This window comes from Heterocephalus glaber, unplaced genomic scaffold, assembly GCF_053883595.1.
Source record: "Heterocephalus glaber isolate CG9 unplaced genomic scaffold, H.glaber_assembly_v1.0 deba00001745, whole genome shotgun sequence".
Lineage (NCBI taxonomy): Eukaryota > Metazoa > Chordata > Mammalia > Rodentia > Bathyergidae > Heterocephalus > Heterocephalus glaber.
The window spans coordinates 375,369-388,231 of NW_028258451.1; positions in this window are offsets into that span (position 1 = coordinate 375,369).

The following is a 12,863-nucleotide window of genomic DNA, read 5'->3' on the forward strand; positions in this document are numbered from 1 at the left end:
TATCTTGGAGAGCTTTAAATGGAATCACAGGAGCCCTTTAAAGACAGGCAGAAGGAGACTGACTGCAGAAGAAGCAAAGACAGTGTGAGAAGGAAGCAGAGGTCACAGTGACACAGGAAGGGGTCACAAGCCAAGGAGTATGGGAGGCCACTAGATCCTAAAAGTGCTCTAAAAATAAAGTCTGTTTTAAAAAAGCCACTACAATCTAAAGAGACAACCAAGGGTCAGTCCAAGGCTCAGATATGACACTGACATTGAAATTATCTCACAAGGAACTTTTTTGTTTTTTGGTACCAGAGATCAAACTTGGGCCCTTGTACTTGCAAGGCAGGTGCCGGAACTCACAAGGAATTTTAAATACCTAGGAATCACATGTGAAGAGCTCTAATGGAAGAAGTAGACAACATGGGAGAAGAGATGGGCAATGTATCACAGAGATGGGAGCCCTGAGCCAAGAGGATAGGCTGAAAATCAAAAGCATGTAACAGAAATCAAAGACACTGTGATAGTTTGCTACTCTGCTAAACTCACATATGAAGGCCAATAGTTCATTCATGGGATATTTCGGATTTTCTGTATGCAATTTGCTGTCACTGAAAACAGTGATGCTTTGCTTCTTCTTTCCTATCACTGTGCCTTTCATTCCTCTTCCTGTTTCACTATAATGTGCACTAGACATGGTGATAGTGCGAATCCTAGTTATCTTCTTGACCTTAAGGGAAACGTGAGTATTTCATTGATCCAGTATAGCTGGAAGCCCATGCTTCACAGTACAGTGAATCCAGTGCTACTTGCCAAAAAAATTCTAGTTCATAGTTGTATTTAGCTTGCATAAAGTTTTCAAAATATTTTAAATCCACTGATTACAGCTTAAAATTTGGAGATGTCCAGTAATAGAATACACGGCTTCTCTTGAAATATTTGAGTAGCTGGCCTTCCCCCACGGCAACAGGCAGCTGGTTCCCTTCGGGCCTGCAGGAGCCACCACGCGTGCTGTTCGCATCTCCCCACCAGCTGCTGTGGGCTCCCCGGCACTGAGGCCAGGGCTCAGGTGTCCCTGCCAGGATACCTGCCACTGTTTTTCTTGCCCTAGGCCTACTACACACAGCTCTATGCGTGCTTTTGTAACCCCTTGGAAACAGATTCACTGACCCATCAAACAAGAGTTCCCCTGGTCAGAATCCTGCTCAGGAGAGATGGGAAGCTAATCCAGTCCAAGGGTGCCCCCTGCTGAACAAGGGCAGATGTTCAGGGCTGCATAGTGGAGGAGCACTAAATTAAATGCCCAAGGCTCCAGTGCTCTTCCAACACAATGTTTGCCAAACAATAAATTAGATAAATAATTTAGCATAATAATAATTGAGAAGGGTGATCGAATTAACTGTATGAAACAAAAAAGTAGGTTCACAGCTTCCCACTTAAAACTTTGTTATAAAATATGAGGGCCGGGGATTTAGCTCAGTGGTGCCACCGCAGGCTTCACAAGTGCAAGGTCCTGAGTTCGAACCCGGTACCAAAAAAGAAAAAAAAAAAGAGCAAGGACAAGACAACAGCATAAAAGTGAAACTAGAAAATCTAGAGATAATAATTAAGGAGAAAATAATGGCAATGGGAGAAAATCAAATTGAGCTAGAGACATAAAATGCAATGCTTGGCACACAGATGACAAGAACAAAAAAAAGTGATACAAATTTCAGATTTAGGAAAATCACATAGGATATGGGGAAAATAAGCAAAGGATAAAAATGATGAGGAGTCAATAGCTCTGAAGAAGCCAATTATTTAAAGAATAATTTGCTAAGTTCCTTGCTTATAATTTAAGAAGTTGGAATACAAGTACATTGACGATTTTTCAGGAACATGTAGATTATGAAATATTCTCAAGAACTGGCACATTAAGTAGATTTGTAACTATGATATAAACTGAAAAATCCTATTAAATTATTTAAAACTACCAACAGACAATTCTTATTCAACATGAATTGAAGAAGAAAACAGAGGTTTGCAATTATTTGTGCAAAGCCAGCATCACATAACATAAAAAGCTACCATGATAACAGAAAAAAGGACAAACTACAAAGGAATCTTTCACAAATATTAACAGAAATTTTCCAAAAAGATGATGAGCAATAAAAATGTCTCCTAAATTCAAAAAAATACCAAGGCCAAATGGATAGTACCCATAAATACAGGTAGAATTGAATGCTAGAAAATCTATAAAATAAATCTTCATATAGAAAGGCCAAAGGAAAAACTACGTATCAGTTTGTCAGAAGCTGAAAGGGCATCTATTAAAAGTAAGGCACATTTATCAAAAGAAAAATCTCCTTATAGAAAATTATTTTCATACTCGAGGATTGTATCTGTCTACCTATCTAGCCACATAGAACCAAAGACAAGTCAGATGCCTCCCTGTGAGCATGATGTTGTCTACCCCAGGACTCCTTAATCCCCTTCCTTTTAGCCTCTTTATTCATTTCCAAGGCAATCTTATCCAGCCCAAATTATTTAAATGCCACCAAATAGTGATGCCTGCCAAGTATACATCCTCATCCTCATCTTTTCTCTGGAGCTTTAGACTCATGCCTTTAATTGCCTGCTTAACTCTCTGACAGGCATCTTAAACTCATGTGCAAACCAGACTCTAGACTTCAACTACAAGCTGTTGCCTCTCTCGGTAAATGTTAACTCCGTTTTCCAGCTTCTCAGGTCAAAGATCTTGGAGTCATACTTGGTTCCTTTCCTTCTCATATGCCCCGCCATTGGAAATCCTCTCAGATCAGCCTTTGAAATATATCAGGTACCTCTACTATTTCTCCTCCTCCTCCTCCCCTCCCATCCTCCTCCTCCTCCTCCTCCTCCTCCTCCTCCTCTCCTTCCTCTTCTCCCTTTCCTTCCCTTCTCATCCCTTCCCTACATTTTCTGGTCAACACAGTCCAAATCGTTAGGTACTGCAGAGCAAGGTGGTGCAGACCGATGGTGTGCAATGAGGTTTTCAGAAGAATAGTCCATAATGTTAAGTGAAATAAATCAAACTTGCAACCTTAAATAGTGTATGTTTTCTCTTACATGAGAAACCCAAATTATAAATAAATCAAAGAGAAAAATAAAAGAGACAGTAGGAAGTAGAGAGCTAGATCTTTTGCAAATGGATAGTGGGCCAAGAAATGTTGGGAAAGGGGAGAGATGGAGGGCAGGGGATGTAAAAAGAGTGAAGATGTGTCATGTACATGTGCCAGCTATCCACAATGAATGTGTTCATTATGTGCCACAAACATATACTACTAATAATTTTTAAAAGAAGAGTAAAGATAATTTCTACTGAAGAATATCAGAGAATAATGTCTGAGCCTGAGCATGAAAGGCATTTGCATGTGTTTGCAAACTCAAGGATGGCCCTGCTAGGGTGGCAGAGCATGAACAGGATGACAAAGGAGCCCCCAGGGGTGGTAAAGGAGGCATCCTGGCCAGGGGAAGCAGAGCCAAGCAGGACGAGGGCCACAGCCACGCTGGGGAAGAGGAGTGGCCGAGATGAAGGACCCGTTGGACTCAGGGGGATTGATAACAAAAGTGAACATAATTACTGCAACTGGGAAACTGGTTTTGCGTTCTCAAAGAAGGAATTTACACAAATGGAAAGACACAAAACAAGAATGACCCATATGGTACTGAACTGGAACTGGAAGTAGTGAACTCATGGATCCTGTGAATGCAAATGAGTAATGATTTTCAACAAAGTCAGGAACAAGGAAATGGTACCTGTTAATATTCTAACGGTGGGATTCTTTGTTGCAAAAGAAACCAATCTGGGTTAACTTAAGAAGAAAAGAAAAAAAGAATCCATTCATAGGGCATTGGGCACCTAACAGACTGAACATGAAAGCCAGAGTACCAAGTTTAGAAGTGGGTCAGAACCCAAGGAAACTGACAGGAGAACCACTGCCAATTTTGCTACAGGTTCATTCACTGCCAAGGCCATCAAAGAGAGTGCTGAGCCTTCTCCATATCTTTATAAAATATGAAGCTGGGTTTAGGCAGATATGTGCACATGAGGTAGTAGTTTCTCAGAAGAACAAGTGCCTACTTTTTAGGTCCTCAGTGGTGGGACATAGAACTGTCATCCATAACTCATAGAAGGGTAGAATCAGCAAAACAGAGTGCAGCTGCTCACTATAAATAGTTTTCTGAAAGTCTCAGCCAAATGCAATACAAAAAGAACCAAGTAAAAAGGTACAAAAGCTGGGAAGGGCGTGTCAGCATTATGTGCAGTTAGTGTGACCATGTACTTAAAAAATGCAAACTTAGATGGAAAAGTAACTAGAAGCCGTACAATAACTCATTTAAGTGTCAGGTTATATCAGAGTTTTTCAACTGGACACGATTGGCATTTGGAACTGGAAAATATTTTGCTGGGCTGTGAGGAGAGTGAGCAGTGCTGTGCATTATGGGATGTTTAGCAGCGTCTTTGCCTTCTACTCAGTAGATGCCCATAGCACCTTCTCCCCCACCCAGTTAGGACAGACAAAAATATCTCCACATTTGCAAAATCTGTCCAGGGGAAAGGACAAAAATACCCATACTTGAAACAGGTTGTATAGTTAATTTATAAAAATTAATAACTTCTGTATATTACAAGATAATCATTTGAAAATTATAACCTCCAGATCATGTTATATTCATCAGGAATGGTTTTGTGTATGGTGTGAGGTAGGGATCTGATTCTACTTGTTGACTCATCGTGAGATCTGATTAGGATACAGGTCTTATATTCCCCCCCCCAAAAAAAACCCCTTGATTGTGAATTCTAAGGTTTATCTACAAATTCTCTTGGAGTTTTTAGGTAAATGATCACATTGCCTGTGAAAGGTAACAGTCTTTTCTTTTTATCTCTCATATTTGTACTTCACTTTACCTTCCTGTCAAGCTGCCTTTTCTGGCACTTCAACAATAATGATAATTGTAGTAATAGTGGGACTCTGCCTTGTTCCTGGCATTAATGGGACAACTTTAGAGTTTCACCATTATCACCAATGATTTCTACATTTCTTTAGCAGGTGAGGTAGCTGGATTCTGTTGGATTTGATAAACTATTTTCTGATATTCTGATACAGTGGTTTTGATTTTTCTCTTTGGCCTTTTTTCAGAGAATGGCTTTTTACCATTTTTTGCTGTGTGTGTTCTTGTTGTTTTTTTTTAACCATTCTGATTCATAGATAAATGATCCTTACATATAGTATGTCTACTAGTAATAATGCTTTTCACAATAATAGAAATGTTCTTTTTCTGTGATGTCCAACGTAGGAGTTGTTAGCTAAGTGTGGTTATTCAGAACATGCGATATGGCAAATGCGATGGAGTAAAGACATCTTTGATATGATACATTAGCCTTTTATAGCTAGTTCCATTTAGCTTGCTAGTTTTTAAAAAAATATTTCTGCACCTGATTAAAATGTACCTAACTTTCATTTTATGTTGGGCTTTGGTGTAATGTTTATACTGTACTGGCATCCCAAAACTTGGAAAATAATGAAGTTTTTCCCTTGATTTTTGATATAATTTACTGATTATGTCCTCTGGACCTAAAGCTTTTTCTTGTGTGATGATTTTTACCACTGGTTCTTCTAAATTGTAGAACTATTCAAGTTTTCCATTTTTTTCCTGAAGCTATTGTCCTAAATTGAATATTTTAGAAATTTTTCATTTGCTCTAATTTCAAAGATATTTACATAAAATTGTTCAAAATACTATCTTTTTATCTTTCAATGTATAGCACATCTCTTACGTTCCGTATTTTATTCCTGATGTCAGCTAAATATTCCTTCTTTTTTCACTGTGGTTAGGCTCATCAGAGGGTTACCAATTTTATTATTCTTTCAAAGGACAATTTAGAGCTTTGATTAATTTTCATTATTTTTTGCTTATTATTTATTTTGTTCCACATTCTTTGTCTTTTGAAAAGAAATAGCCAACTTAATTTAGCTTATTTATTTTCTAAAATATGCATTTAAGCTATTAATATATCTCAAATATTAATAATATTAATGTTAAAATATTAATAATATTAAGCTATTAATATACCTCAAAATATTTTTAATTTCCAATTTGACTGCACAGTTGACCCACAAACTTTTAAAATGTGATTTTTTTGTTTGTTTGTTTGTCTTTTGTTTTTTGGTACTGGGGATCAAACTCAGGACCTTGCACTTGTGAGGCAGGCAATGAAACCACTGAGCTAAATCCCTGGCTAAAAAGTGATTTCTTAATTTGCAAACCTTCAAGAATCTAATAGTTTTGTTTTGGATTTCCACTTTAACTGTAAAGTAGTCAAAAAATATACTTTCTGTGATGTAAATCTCTTGAAGTATGAAGTTTTTTTATGGCTTAGTCTATGGCGAATTTTTACAAATATTCCTTGTGTGCTTTATTTGCACTGGAAAGATTACAGATTAAAAATAATACTTGCATTCTTACAGTTATGTGTGCAAGGTTTTGTCTTTCAGTGTAATCCACTTATTAATTATATTGTTAAGATTTTCCATACATTTGCTGATTTTTTTCCTGCTTATTCATTAATGAGCAATACTTACACCATGATTTCCCACTGTTTGTGAATTTGCATTTTTTTGTAGCTCTGTCAGTTTTTGCTTTATATATTTTGAAGCTCTGTGATTCAGTGTATATTAATTAAGAATTTTACTATTTTGAGGAATTGAAACTTTCATCCTTGTGGTACAATCCTCTTTATTTCTGGTAAATAAAGCCATTTACCTTAAAGTCTATTTGGCTGATACTTATATAGCCACATAGCTTTGTGCTGAGACTGTGCCGCGTTGCGTGTCTTCTGTCGGACATGCCTGCATGTGTATATTTTAGATGCATCTTGTAAAATTCATATAGTTAGATTACCTTTTTTTGGTGTAAATTGATTTTAACAGGAGCTTTACATTATGATTACTACAACTACTAACATATTTGGGTTTCAGTCTACCATATTTGTGCCTCCTTTGTGTTTTGCCTTTTCGATCATTTTGTTCCTTATCCTGTTTTTGGACTACTAAGTACATTTCCTTTCCTTAGCTCATTTCTCATTTATCAATTTAGAGTTAAGTTTTAGTTATAGTACAAATTATAATTTGCACACTTAATAAAGTCTAAAATGTATTTATGCTTCTCCAAGACATTAGAAAACTTGTGCACATCTCCAATATATTAATATTTTCTCTTATTTTATACCCGTCCTACTTTTAAGCCTCTCAGCCTTTTTTATTATGCTACAATTGCTCTAATTATTACCAATGGCGGAATAAGATAGAGGCCAGGTGGAGGGCAAATCATTGGGAGATTAAGTGGCTCTTAGTCACCTTGGTGATAAAGGCCAGTGTGAAGACCGTGTGGCAGATAGGCGGCCTCTCACCCACTGGGAGACCAAACAGAAATGAAGAGATAAGTGAAGGCTGAACTCGCAGCTCAAGACACGTGCTGGAAATATCGGAAAGTGTTTATGGCTACCTTAAAAGAATCCCTTATCTTTATCATGATGCCACCTAAGGCTCAATTCCTGGTCTTCTACACTAAACAAGTGAACAAAAAGTCAGGGCCCAGGAAGTGGAGTTATATGTGACTACACAGGAGATGGCTTGCTGAGGGGCGACCTGTTTCCAGCTGTCATGGAGCCATCAGAGAGTGAGTGCTTGGTGAGGCGGGTGGGGTCGCACAGCACAGTTTTTGTCTGAAACCAACACCAGATACATCCTCCCACCCCCGAGGTGGAATATACAATGTCAACACCAAGGAGGGCAGGCAGGAGGAGCCCTCTTGCTTTTTCCACCTGTTTGGTGAAATGCCCAGGGGGCCATTGGCTTGGGTGAGCTCCTGCTCTAGGCCCAACAGACCAAACTGACGAAAATGGAGTCACTTATGCCAAAGTTCCATGTCACCAAAGCACAGCCAAGTTGTTTATCTTATCTTCTGAGAAATAAGGAGAGAGAGGTAGTAGCCAAATCCCCAAACAGACCGGTTGTAGCTGACTTGATAAGAAAGTCTCCTTGGCTTTTAACTGTTACAAGGAAAGTAAAATGGAAACAGCACATCTATTTTTTGTTCTCTGTTTCTGCTTTCCTTGGCCCTTCTCCACTTTTTCTTTTTTCTTTTTGGTACCAGGGATCGAACTCAGGTCCTTGTGCTTGCGAGGCAGGCAGCGGAACCACTGAGCTAAATCCCTGGACCTCATTGGTCTACTTTTGAAACCAAACTCCTCTGGCTCTGCTCATTGGAACACTGTAAAGAATGAAGTGTTGCTGATTCAAAAATGACAAATAAAACTGATTAAGACCGTTAAATTAGCTGAGTGTGGTGGTACATGTCTATAATCCCAGTACTTGGGAGGCTGAAGCAAGAGTATCACTGTGAGGGCCGGGGATTTAGCTCAGTGGTTTCGCCGCCTGCAGTGCAAGCACAAGGACCGGAGTTTGATCCCCGGTACCAAAAACAAAAACAAACAAACAAGAGTATCACTGTGAGTTTGAGGCCAACCTGGGCTACAGAGTGAGTTCAAGACCAACCTGAACTACATAGTGAGACCTTGTCTCAAATAATTGAAAAAAAAATCTTTAAATGTGTTGTAGTTTTGCCTTTTGACAGACATAATCACACACTTAAGCCATTTTTACTTCCCAAGCTTGCAAACTTGGAGTGAGTGGGTTTGAGAGTCCTAGTGTCAAAAGGAGAAACATTTCTACCAAAGGACACAGTCGTGAGTCCTTTAAAGTGGAAGCTATTTGGGGCAAGACATGATGCTAAACTAACAGGCACAAAAAGAATTCTACTAAGGTAGTCGACTGATCCAGTATATTATGAGGAAATTGGGTTACTGCATACAGTGGGATAAAGAGGGCTTATTCTCCGCACCCAGAACTTTCACTGCAGAAACTTTTTGTACTCCTGGGTCCAGAATAATAATGGTCAACAGGAAACTGCAGCAAAGCAATAGAAAGGAAACACTGATAATTTGGTTCCTTTAGGTTTTCCTGCTAGGCAAAAATCCCCAGTCAAGTCAAAGTATAGGAGAAGGGAAGGAGGGTGTAAGAGTGATTGTCAGTGTAGACTCACACACAACTCTGCTGTGGTGTTTTACGGGAACTAATTGTCTCATTCCCACCTCATTTTCACCCTGCTATCGGATGTAAAAAGCCCGGCAGGTGGCTGCTGGAATCATGTAGGTTTCACTTGATATAGCGCTAGAATAGCATCCTGGGCAATGCAGAAGAGCGCCTGGGATCCTCTGTGAGCTTGTTCATCCAGCAAATGACAATGTGGGTGCTCCTTAACTCAGCTCTGTGCACTGGGAGGCTGCCTCTCAGGACTGCATCCTCTCCTTCCCCTTGCCCACTGGGATTAGTCAATAGGAGGCCATGGCAGGACATTAGAAGGTGGAAGGAAAGGAGAGTTTTGTTCCTCCCATTCCTTCCCCATGGTTCTGACAGTAGCTGCATTATTATATGGTCCCCAGTTCTATCCCATGGGCCACCCTGCAGGCCTGTAGCTCCTGCTGACTGCAAGCACTACCCTCCCTCCCTCTAGGTGCTAACTGCTTCTACCACTGCTTGCCTTGGATCCTGCACCACCCCTTATTGGGCCTCTTGATCCTGCCTATGTCTCTTTCCAGCCCCTCCATTATTCTTTGCTTAACTACGCCCCTGAATGTGCCGTTGCTTTCCTACTGAGATCCCGAGTCCTCTACTCACCATTTTCTTGCTCCTTGTGTCTTCAACTCTCCACACGTGCTCATTTTTCTTCTGCAATTGAAATGTCTTCCATCCGCGAGGGTTCCAGGTGCCATAGCAGCACCAGTTAGGTACCACTTTTATTTCTCTTTCCCACGCCCCAGGAGACTGTTAAAACTGCAGCTCATTTTTATAATCAGAATAAGCAAATGCTCTTCAATCAAAAGCAGCTTTGTATGTTTTGCTTGCTTCTCGGGAGCTCTCACTTTCTAAATCTTAGCTGGGAAATTCCTCACTAGATTGTCATGGCTCTCGGTTGACTTTAAAGAAACCCTTAAAACTTACAAGTGCTTTGTGCTTTTATAAAGGCTGCAGTACCTTGAGTTGTTTTCAGCAGAATGCTTGATCTACCTAGCCTGGCTCACCATTGTCCAAGATGAGGAACTCCAGCCTGCTTTTACATTTCCTAAGATCTTAACAAACACTAGATGGTTCACATGGTCACTTGGGAAGAATCTGTCCTTAAATCTTAGATGAGAAATAGGATGATAGATTAAAAAAAAGAAATAGGATGATAGAGCAAGGGATTGACTTATAAGACATCAGAAGTGAAAGTCAGTTAAGTATCTATTGTTACATAACAAATTATTCTGAAATGAAGCAGCTCAGCACAGGCTACATCCATTATCCTATTGTTTCCATGGGAAGGAATCTGAGCACAGCTTAGTTTGATCCCCTGCTTCCGTCTCTCGGCAAATGGAATCAAGGGCCGAATCAGGGTCTGTGGTCTCATCAAAGACCCCTGGGGCATGCATGACCCAAGTTTGCTACTGGGCTGTGGCAACACTTAGTTCTCCTAAGGTACTGGGATGGGAGCCTTAGTTTCTGGCTGGCTGGCTGTCTGCCACAGGTTCCCCTCAGTTCCTGTCCACGTAGGCATTACCAAAATGGCACCTGCAATATAACCACTTACTTCATAAATCATTAGTACCTGAAACAGCAAGCAGGCAGCAGAGAGTTTGCCAGCAAGTCAGGTGCCACAGTGTTTGGCAATCTGGCATGAACATGAACGTCAGGAAGTGGAGACCATTAAAATTTGACACGTTTTTTGGTACTGGGGATCAAACTCGGGACCTTGCGCTTGCAATGGAGGCGGTGGAACCACTGAGCTAAATCCCTGGCCCTAAAAGACACTTTAGAAGGTGGACAACGTTGTGAAAACGACTTCTGAATTTCCACCTCCATCTGAGCTTTCAGCGCTTATTTCAGCGTCTTGAAGAGACAGAATGATCGCAGTTTCTACTGTATGTGTCCTGTGTGAAATAGTTCCACCCTCCAGGTGCACTGGTCTGGCTCCTTCTTCAGCCGTTTCTTCAAATAAGCTACTTTTTCTGCAGCTCACTTTCATTTTCAGCAAGTCCTGCTGTATCAGTATTGACATCTGCATAACACAGTGGCTCTGTTTTGCTTAAATCACGCCTTGAAGATAGCAAAGCTGCTTGGCTATCCTGCTTGAATGCCTTGTATGAATACAGATCTGACATGAGTCTGATTTGAGCTCAACATGGATGCAAATGTGACTGTCCCATGTTTTTGCTGTGAGCAGTCATTTATTTTACCTGATACTGAGCTCATTTGTGGACACAGTTAAACAACATCATATGTCTGTAAGTTCTAATCCACTCATAGCCTTTGCGTTTTTTGGTTCCATTGTCAGTGACAATTACCATTTTCCATTCTACATATATTCTGTAATTCCTATCCACTGTGGTTTTTTTTTTTTTTTTTTGGTACTGGGGATTGAACTTGGGACCTTGCGCTTGCAAAGCAGGCGCCGGAACTACTGAGCTAAATCTTCAGCCCTACACTGTGTTTTAACGATGTGCAAGAGCCAGATATATCTTAGCAACCAAGTAGAAATACAGCTAAATTAGTCATAAATCAAATAAGACACTGGATTATTTCTTCATACCCAAATGTTTCCCATACAACATGCTGAAGCTGTACATAATGACTACAATAATTCTGTATACAGTTTAATAATGTCCAGAACAATTTTTCAAAACATGTTGTCTAGAAAGAACTTTCAAAAATCATAGTTTGGGCAAATTTTGAAAAGCCCCCATCTTCCACTTCTAAAAATAGTTGACAGTATTATGCAGTCAATTTGATAGATTTAAGGTTTCGGCTTCAGTAGACTGAAAACTACAAAGAATTTATATTTTTAAAGTATTCTTTCAAAACCTGTTGTTTTGAAGTTTGATGAGTGAGAACAAAATGTGTTTGGGGCACCTCACTGCTAACACTGTATTTTCCCCTTTGCAGTCTTTGATGCCTGGATCAAAGATGGATTATCATAGAAATTGTTGTACATGATTTTAGATGGTGTTATTTCCACTTCAAGAAACTTAAGTTGGCAGAGTTGTCAGTCTTTTAAAAATTCATCTTCACAAACGTGACAAATTTTCATCTTAAAAGATGTATGACCTAAATGGAATTAAATAACTAAAACGTCAAATATAGTTACTGAAGATTATTTTCTGTAACAGTGTGGATGCTGGAATACCAAACAATTCTACAAAGCCAGCTGCCTATCACAAAAAATGATCTTTGGCTTTCCATCTTATCTAATCTTTGCTGTTCTGTCTTATGATATTATTTACATTTTTTTGCAACTACTTGTTGGTTCCAAGAGGAGAAAATATTCTTCCTAATGAGAGATCTAACCAAAGCATTTCTAATATTTTTACCAACCCAAGTCTATTTCCTGTGTTGGGTAATTCTGCAGAAATCCTCAGTTACTCTTTGTGGGTGTCAAAGGCACGGTGTAGTGGGGACCCTGTTCGCCCAGCTGTGGGGGAAGTTGGTGGCTGACAGCTTTCAGCTGATTCCTGTGTCCCGAAGAAGCCATCAGAGCAGGGCAGCTGCCTCCCCAAGGCCACAGCCCTTCCTGGTCAGCCCACATCCAGCAGTGGGTCTGTTCGAGCAAAGGAGGCAGGAGGTCACGGGACTACAGCTGCCCCTGTATTTTGAGTTCCTACCTAACAAATTGCAGCCTAACTTAGAGTGCAACTACACCAAAACCTGAGAGACAGACAGAGACAGAGACAGAGACAGAGAGAGAGAGAGAGATTAATTAAT